Genomic DNA, 9278 nt, shown 5'->3' on the forward strand with positions numbered 1-9278 from the left:
CAAAATTAATAGTGCTTTATAAGTACATAATTGTAGCAGTTATGTGTCAGCTAACAAATTACCACATTCACTACACTTAGAGTAAAACATTTCAAAACTTTAATTCTTTTAATTTAAATGATTATGGTTTACATATAATAAAAACCCAAAATTCAGTGTCTCAAAAAGGTAGAATACTACAGAAAATAAATAATAGAAAAGATATTTTAAACAGAAATGTCAAACTTCTAAAAAGTATTCTAAATTTAGGGTACTCAATACTTGGTTTTTGTTTGATTTTTATCCTCTCTAAAGCACTTCCTCTACAAAAAGGTAAGTGCTGTTTCATACAATAAATGTTGCCAAATAGTGCCACCCTGTTAAATCTTATCCAATTTTGCCAGCCCATGAGATAATACTAATGGAATATTCAAGCCAATCAAAGTGTGTTTCCATCCAAAAACCTGAATATCACATTACGCAGATATGTTCTCATCATATATAGATATTCATATCTCTCTTTTTTGTGAGTCCTGCTCCTCTGCACATGCGGTGCATGAATCTGAGTGAATGTGCTGAATGAGAGCAGTTATTATTGCTGGGAACCTGCAGGCAGATTGCACCGGCGGACGACTAGCAGTGCGCCTCACACTCTAAAAATACCTCCCAGATGACATCCTTTTGTGAACCTACCTACGGCCCCCGTTCTCCAACCATCAGCTCTGCTCCACTTACAGCAACAACAAAAAAAAGGATCTTGTCCTGTCCAACACTCATTGACGTCTCTGCTTTAACGTAACGCACCAATGAGGAAAAATAGGAAGCAGACCACAGAGGGGTGATCTCGTTTGGTGTTGTTCCATCAAACTCTTCTGCTCTGGTTTCCTTCTGTTCACTGTGAACTAAATATGCTTCCGATTGTTCTGTTGTCCCTCTTACACTAATAGTGTTTTTTTTTTTCATGTTAGATTCGCTCATGTAATTGGAAACAGTCACTTAGATCTGCCAGATTCTTCTAATTTTACATTTAATTTGCTATTGATTAAACTCCTTATCAGAGACTGATTGTTTCCATGGTGATTTCTCGAGTGCGGCTCAGAGGAAAGATCATGGATATTTCTATCTGTGGTATAAAAACCCTTCTTGTTTTTTGGTATGTCGCTGTTGTGACCACAAGTTTATACATGAAAAGCAAATTTTAGCTATACTTTTATCACACATTGTTCTTATTTCCTTTCTGATTAAATCAAATATCAGCCACGCAGTTTCAGGATTGCAGCGCACTGTGGACTTTTCAAATTTTCATTTTTGACAATGTTTTTGATTGCTAGACTTTGAAAGCTTGTAGGTCACAATACTGAAAATTCAGAAAAATGCATGTACTTTTAATAGTGTAATTCCAAGTCTTTTAATATAGGCATTTGCAGGTACGAGGTGTGGTATTTTACTGAAAGAATGTGATATATATTAAAAACTAACAACCTTAATAGAGTAGAATAGAATATACTTTATCAATCCCCAAGGGGAAATTGCTTGCTTAGTCAACATTGTTGAAGATAAGATCTTAGCTCCTAAGAAAGTGCAAAAAGAATTAATGTTGTAAAAAAAAATCAATCGACAAAAATGTAAAAAGTAAAATTGCAACAGGCTGCGTACACGTTAGCGCATGCACTCTAAGGCTAGCTAACAGAGAGCAGTAAATGACACTAACATCAATAATAGCTCAACAATTAAATTCCTCTTGACTTCAGATTTTCTTCAGAGGGGCTCAGCCTCGCTTTTTGCTAATTTTGTTGCTCTATAGACCCAACAAGTGTCCATCCATCCATCTATTAATGGATGGATGGACACTTTAACCAATGGAGACCATTGGTGGCAATAGCTGACCGTCAACAGAGACAGACACTAGCCTATCTCCACTGACGGAGATAGGCTAGTGTCTATCTCCATTGGTGAATGGCTGGCACTAGCATGTTTCTTGTCTGTTTTGATACAAGTTGTCAACACATCAGCTTGTGTTATAATTAAGTATGATTGCAGTTAATTATGTCTTGGCATATTAGAGGAGAGTAGGTTACATGACAGATAAACAGGGAGCTGCACTAGCTGACACAGTCTTCAGGTTGTTTTTGAAAACAACAACAAAAAAAGACTCATTAGCTCGACAAAGTAATGCACATGGGCTATAAGCCAGTTTTGGGAAAACAGGACGTTATATTAGTCAGTGACTCTGATACCAATCACCTTCAGGTTGCTTGACAGGAGAACATCAATCCAGCACAAGTTGTTCCATAAATTAAGAAATTGATCTTGATAAAATTTCCAGTCTCAACTGGTGATGTTTCGGCCTGTTGGGTTGCTTACTGGTTGATTATTATATGGAGTAAATCTTTGGATATTGTTGATTTTTTTTCTTGAATGTAGGTAACAGTAAGACAGAGCTTCTGCATTCAGACAACAGACTCTCGATTTGTATCAATAATTATCTGATTCATGGATGGCATCTATGATTTATTCTGCAGTATACCTGACAGTTTACATGCTACTGACCACAGAGCGGTGGCACAACATGGATGTATCCACCGATATGTGAAGTAAACGCCACCTCCTTCTATCTAATGGCCAGCAGGGGGGGACATTATTTGTTGAAAAAATGGGCTAATCTCTTTACTTCTGGATTAAGTGAACTCCTGGGCAGCTGATGGAATAGTTTTGTTTAAAATAGGTCATATATTCATGACTCTAATTATGAGTCATGTATGTTTTAGCGATTTATACACGCAGAAGGACAATTACCTGCTGCATACAATCAGCCACCAGGCTCTAGTTTCAATATTCAACCTGTATTTTAATAATTTCAGTAACGTTTGACGTATAAACAGTGTTACATAAGACGTGTCCGTGTGAACTGTGTGTCCATTTTGTGCGGAGCTGCGCAGTTACTCAGCTCTCATGTGAAAGCTGATGGTATTCAGTAATTTCAAGGTTTCAAGTATGATGAGTGAGAAGTGGCAGTGTGTGGGTGTGAGGCAGCACAGTGGAGCCTTTCAATTGGAGAGCGCACCACATAATATTCTACAACTAATCTCTCTGGGTGTTTCACCGCTCGGCGCCTCCAGAACTCATATTCACTCTTAGTATTCTGACTAAAAATCCAGCTGCAATGTGGAGCAAACACCATATTAGCAATGAAACCACCACAGTTATAGCCGTTTGTCCAATGCACAGTAAAAGCCTCGGCCTAAAATCTGAAATGATTTTAGACAGGGCCACATGGCTTAGACGGTACATGTCAAACATTTAAATATATGGCGTTTCTCTTGAAAATATTTGATTTAGCAAAATTAGCTGCTAATTTTGTTAATAATTCAAAACATTGGTTAAAAACTGAATTTCTTGCTAATCCAGGGCATTTTTGTCTGATATTAACATTCATTAAACAAAAAAAATTTAAGAGGGACAAAAAAAAAATCCCCAGAAGAAATCTGTTAACCTTTTCACATTAAACCTTGCCCTTATTTAAACATCTATATGTGACATGATTGTGTAATGTTGGACAGATATGATTTCAGGGGGGCAGTAATTATGTTACCTTCAGCTTCACCTCCTTGAAGGTGGAGCTAGATCCACCCAGGCGTTTTGCACAGCTGAGAGGTTGCCATGGGAGATAAAAGGATTTCATCAAACATGCATGAAAGAATCAAAGCAACACTGCAGGTATGTTTTAGATGAGGGAATAACATTATAACATGATGTAAAAGCTCAAAAAAGTCAATTTTTACGTAATGCTGCCCCTTTAGCTACATAGTAGATACCAATACACCGCTGCATTTTTGCCATAGCAACAAAACCGTCATCGCAAAAAAATTTATCTTCTGGTCAGTTTAAAAATTTCCCCTCTGTGTTTTATTAGTTTTAGAGTCTACTGTGTTTTCATTGAGAGGTGTTGACTCATACTGTGTTCTTAGAGCTTAGTGTTTATTGCATAGTGGATAAAAACGCAATGAAAGCAGCAGCAAGCATTTGTAGAGACATGTCTGTACGGTTTACGAAGGGAATAAATTAACTTCCACCACATCCTGTCCTCCAATTGAAGGTTTTTTGTTTGTTTGTTTTTTGGTTGTTTTCCTGAAAAGAAGTGTCTTGTCAGCAGAACAAGAGTACCGCACACATTAGGTACTCAGAAAGACGCATAAAGAATGCCAAACACGCCTCGGAGGAGATGAGCCCAACCTGCAAATTACAACTTAATAGCATCTGTTCCGACGTCCTAATCAACATCTGGAACCACTGGAGCTTTCCTAATTACCTGAGAGGGTTTGTCGTTGGCTCCATGTTGTTTTGTACATCTTATTCATTTTAACAATGCGACAGAATCACTGCCGACTGAACACGGCTTCAGGAAACGTTATGACCACATTTTATTGTGGATAATGAAATACAATACTAAGCTTGTTATGGCGAACGGGTCGGGGCGTTCAGTCGCCTCTCGCACAATCACTGCTACTCATTTTTGGATTAAGGTGGAATCTGGGTCAAGCGAGGTTCAGACTTTGACTTCAAAAAGTTTAAATAATATTTTATACGCAAAGGTTGAAATTACACCACCTTCAAACCGCTAAGCAGCACCAGCAGATTTGAGCTCATTAGGCTTTAGATGAACTAACTCATCAAACTAGTGAATTGCTTTCTTGTCATTAGCTCTCCAGCAAACCTCTGTCGTTGAGATTTGCCTGTTATTTATTTCGCCATCGCCCGAGGGACGCTATTAAAATTCAGCCCATTTGCCACGTTTAAGATCTTTTTTACCTCTGGATGATAAATGGTGACGGTATGCATGAGCCACCAGGGCCTAGATAAGGAATCCTAATTTTGAAACTTGAAAGATCAGCATTCCCAAATCATTTTCAGCCCGCGTGGAGAGAAATATCAAACCGTTTGTGTCAACATGGTAATCCTTGCTCTGGAAAGCTAAATTTCTACCCCAGGCGGTGCAGCAGTCAATCAGCATGCGCCAGAATGCTTGATAATTGATGAGGTTTTCCAAAGTGCTTTCAAAACTCCTATTCCCCTCTCGGTCTCCTTTCTGGCGTGCAATTGGTTCAGTAAGATTAAGCCCAAATCTTGGTTTAATATGCAGGTACGTCTCAGTAAATGTGAAAATTCTGGGAAAATAAAAATATTTATATTCTAAAGAGAAATTACATATAATTATGCACATTTTAAGTGTTTTAGTTTAGATCAGTTATTTTAGTGGGGTTTTTTATTTAGTTTTATTCGTTTATAAATGTGTGGAGCATATATAATAAAGTATATATATGTATAAATGTATTCTTAACTCTTTGGCGCAAAAAAACGGTTTATTCACTGCATGTTTATGTCTGTTTATTTGCTACGGAGGCCCCTAGGGGCCATAAGAAAGACTTTCAGTGTCCAATTTTGCCGCATGAACTGATTCATGAACGCAAAGCCTATTGCGAGGTAAGGCAAAAGAGAAAAAAAATCCTCCACGTCCTGTAGGGGGCGCCGTAAAAGAGGCTTTGCACCAGGTTTAGCTTAAGCTAGTTTCCAGCTGTAGTTCCTGAGCAGGTGAGTTAATAAAACAGTCTAATATCATAAAACATACAGTGTTTATTTGTGAGCCAATAGAATCCCAGAATTCAGCCTCTCAGAAAAATAGGATAAAGAACCAAGAAAGAGGTATTTTTATTGAACTAATGTTATACTACGGACACATAATTGATGATCTGCTATTCAGGATGTGCTTTGTGTTTCTTTAAAAGCTTCTCCTTATTAGCCACAGAGGGAGCAAAGATTTCTCCACAAGCGAGCTGAGAGCATGGAAACTGACACCTTGTAAGATAAGATGAAGACGTCTGGCTCAGGTTTCTTTTGAGTATCAAGAACCTTTTCATTTCTATGGCTGAGTTCTTCGCAGCCATTTTGAAAACATAAACCTCTGCTTTTTATTTTCTTCTTACACAAAATAATCAAACTCAAAGAAAGAAACGGTCACTTTTTGGGACAGGATCTGGCTGCCCGTTGGAATCATCGTCACATCTCATCGGAACAGGACGTTTTATGTTTTAATTTAAACTGAATTTTTTTCTAAAACAGTGTTCTTCACTTCCTGGTTGTGTTTCTCCCATTATCCTCTTGACATTCGAGAAAACACACATGCAGTAAGTACATGTTTGGATGAAAGTAAACAACGATGTTGGTTCACACCAAATGTTTGCTATCAGCTATTTTTGGACGCCTCCTCCTGCAAGACGACACTGTTTTCTTTGTAATCTCCACAGTTCAGGCCCAGCTTCTTCTTTTTCTCCCGCCGAGTTGGCGTCTAAGTCTTTATTTCATCTTTTTTTTGTTTTTGCTTTTTGTATTTTTTGTTGTTCGATGCAAACGCTCCCACGTTGTGAGAACTCGCACACGCAAAATATTTAGATTTCTTTCCATATCATTGAGATCCCATCCCACAATGCCCCACAATGCCTCTGTTTTCCGTAAAGAAGCAGCTTCTCTTGGTGAACTACATGCTGGAAAATTTGAAGATTTTCTAGTATGAACTTACATGGATGAGTTTAACCTTGAACAAGGGTTGGTAACAATGTATTTTTCTGTATTTTGCACTTTCAAACCATGTACCAGAAGGAAATCGTTTGGTGTGTGAGCAATTTGATGAGATACAAATCATAAGACGGTGAAACAAACTATTGAATTTTCACATTTTTGTCGGTGAAAAACGTTTGAAATACGAACTTCCGGGGAACTTTCTGCCATTTTTTATCAGTAAATGTTTCCAACCAGGAAATAGGAAATTTAAAGTTTTGACTGAAATTGAGCACAAATTGAAGTTTCATCCTTCATTCTACCAATCAAGCAGCGCCGATGAAAACAAAAGTTTTAAACCTTTTTTTTTAGTTTTTTTTTTATTTTTTATTTTTTATGACGCCACAAAATCAGTCCAAGTCCTGTTTAGTGATATTGTTTTAAAATGTCTGATGGCACTTTGACAATTCAGTACTTACAAAGGCAGCCCTTGTGACATAAAGTTCACGCAACATTGCCTCAGGAACACAAAAATACAGCAGGTAAGAAAGTAAGAACGAATAGAAGTTAAAAGAGGAAAAGATAAACTACTGATGTTTTTATGAAATCTGACATATCTGCTGTCTTGTGTTTTAACAGCTTGTAAGAAACATTTAAAAACAGCCGTATTAATATAATATATCCTGTAATCAATTTTTGTAGCTGGAAATGTGAAAAACTGCCTGGGAAATTCCAGAAAGTGATCCAGTTTGTGAATAAATTACAAAAGAGTAGCAGATCCTAAAAGCATCCCAGTCCAGTAACTCTCTCCCTGCTTCCCGGCATCCACTCCCCGTTGATGAGGCCTGTGCAGACCCCATAAATCAAACCTCTAGATGGATTAGCTCACACAAGGCCAGTGATTCTAACTGGATGCCTCTACAGCTAACAAAGCACCTGACATGATTGTTTACTAGACTCTAGTGCAGAAACAACTACAACCGCCACACCAGCAAAAGGTAAGTTCGAATTTATTTGTGTCCAGCAGCGGGGAGGGGCAGACAGGAGGACGGAGCATCCACTGGGGGCGATGGGTGCACAGGCAGGCGAGCGCGTTGATCGGGGGTGATCCAGCGACGAAGGCGGACGGACAGGAAACGGAGCCAGGCAGGAGACTGGAAACGGCTGTGAGGTGGAGCCGGACGAGAAGCCAAACCAGACCCTCTTACAGACCAGGAACGAGGAATCATTGGAAGCGTAGAACCATCTGGCAGCGCTATCAGGATCCGGCTTCTATTAAAACGCTCCTCCTGATGGATAGATGAGCTCCAGCTGGCCGCTCCTGTCCGACACGCCCTGCAGGAGAGAGGGTAGGAGACAACACACTCACAGCACCGCTTCGTGGACATGACAGCACCACGCTCAGTGTCTGGCCAATCTGGCTCCCATTTATCCATTTTATAAGGTCCAAGTCCAAGAAACAACTAAAAAAACATGTATCAGAAACTCTTTTCTAAATTACCAAATAACTACCAAACATAAAATACGTTAAAGCCATCATGGATTGCTGACTTTATGTTAATTATGTGGTGCCATGTGTCACCAGGGCCTTGTAGTTTAACAATTTGCAGAAGCGAGACAATCAAAACCAAACAACAAATAGATTGAAAACGTAACATTTTCTGTCAGTAAACTGGTAAACAAATTATTGTTAACGATATTTTTTCCCACTTCTACCATTTTTTTTCTGCACTTCCTTTTTGCCTGTTAAAAAAGAAGAAAAAAAAACAGTCCCTCGTTCTTCGTTTCGTTTCGTACAGAGGGTCTTAGAGGCACGGAGTCTGTTGAGGTTTTAAATTTTGCTAATGTTTAGCTGTGATAACATGCTAAACGTGCAAAGCTTACCGGGAACTGCGTATGCCGTGCTTCGTTCACTTCCTCCGCTGTCATCGCTAAAAGCAGCACAGAAAATCAGCGTCGTCGTTCACGACTTCTCCTTCTGTTGGCCGATAGGAAAGTCTACCGGAAAAAAATCCAAGTCAATGGGAGAAAGCCCAGACGGAGTGATGAAGCGAGATGAGAATGGAAAGAGTTAAATATAAAAAAAAAGAAAGTTGAAAATGAAATGAGCTGCATTTCCCTGTCAAAGCAACAGAGAAATAGTAAAATAACCGTGTATTTCTTCATAGAGAAAAGAGCTCTTATTTGTCAGAGTACAAAGTTGGGTTCCTGGAGGTTTACTTCACTAAAAAGGTTCATGCTGCAAGAGTTCATCCTTCATTCCATCACTTCTGGGGGGAGGAAAGAATTTGTCAAAGTTCAACGTTCACTGCTCAGTGCTTCAGCTGGAGGCCTGTTCTCAAATCTAAAAAAAAAAAAAAGAATAAAAAATCTCCTGTACAGGTGTTAGTGAATCTTGCAGCTCAGTGCTGAGCTCCAGAATCCCAGCACAGCTCCACAGACATCTGGGTAAAGAAGAGCACAGACTGCCGGGGCTTTACAGCGCAAAGCTCAAGTCAAACAGAAATCCACTTTCGGGACGCGGCGCGGATAAGATGCTTAACTGTGTTCCTGTTTTTATAACTTTATAAAGGATGTTGAAAAGTGATGGATGGTAATGCCTACAACTGACTTCCTCTTGTCTCCTGTGACCTTTTCTTATGCGACACTTGCTTTAAAAAAAAAAAAAAAAAAAAAAAAAAAAAAATCCAACCCTCTGCTTCTCTTGTAGCCAAAGAGGGAGCGATAATAGGGAAAAGAACTCTAAA

Source organism: Poecilia latipinna, unplaced genomic scaffold, assembly GCF_001443285.1.
Source record: "Poecilia latipinna isolate Pla-1442-1.1 unplaced genomic scaffold, P_latipinna-1.0 Scaffold215, whole genome shotgun sequence".
Lineage (NCBI taxonomy): Eukaryota > Metazoa > Chordata > Actinopteri > Cyprinodontiformes > Poeciliidae > Poecilia > Poecilia latipinna.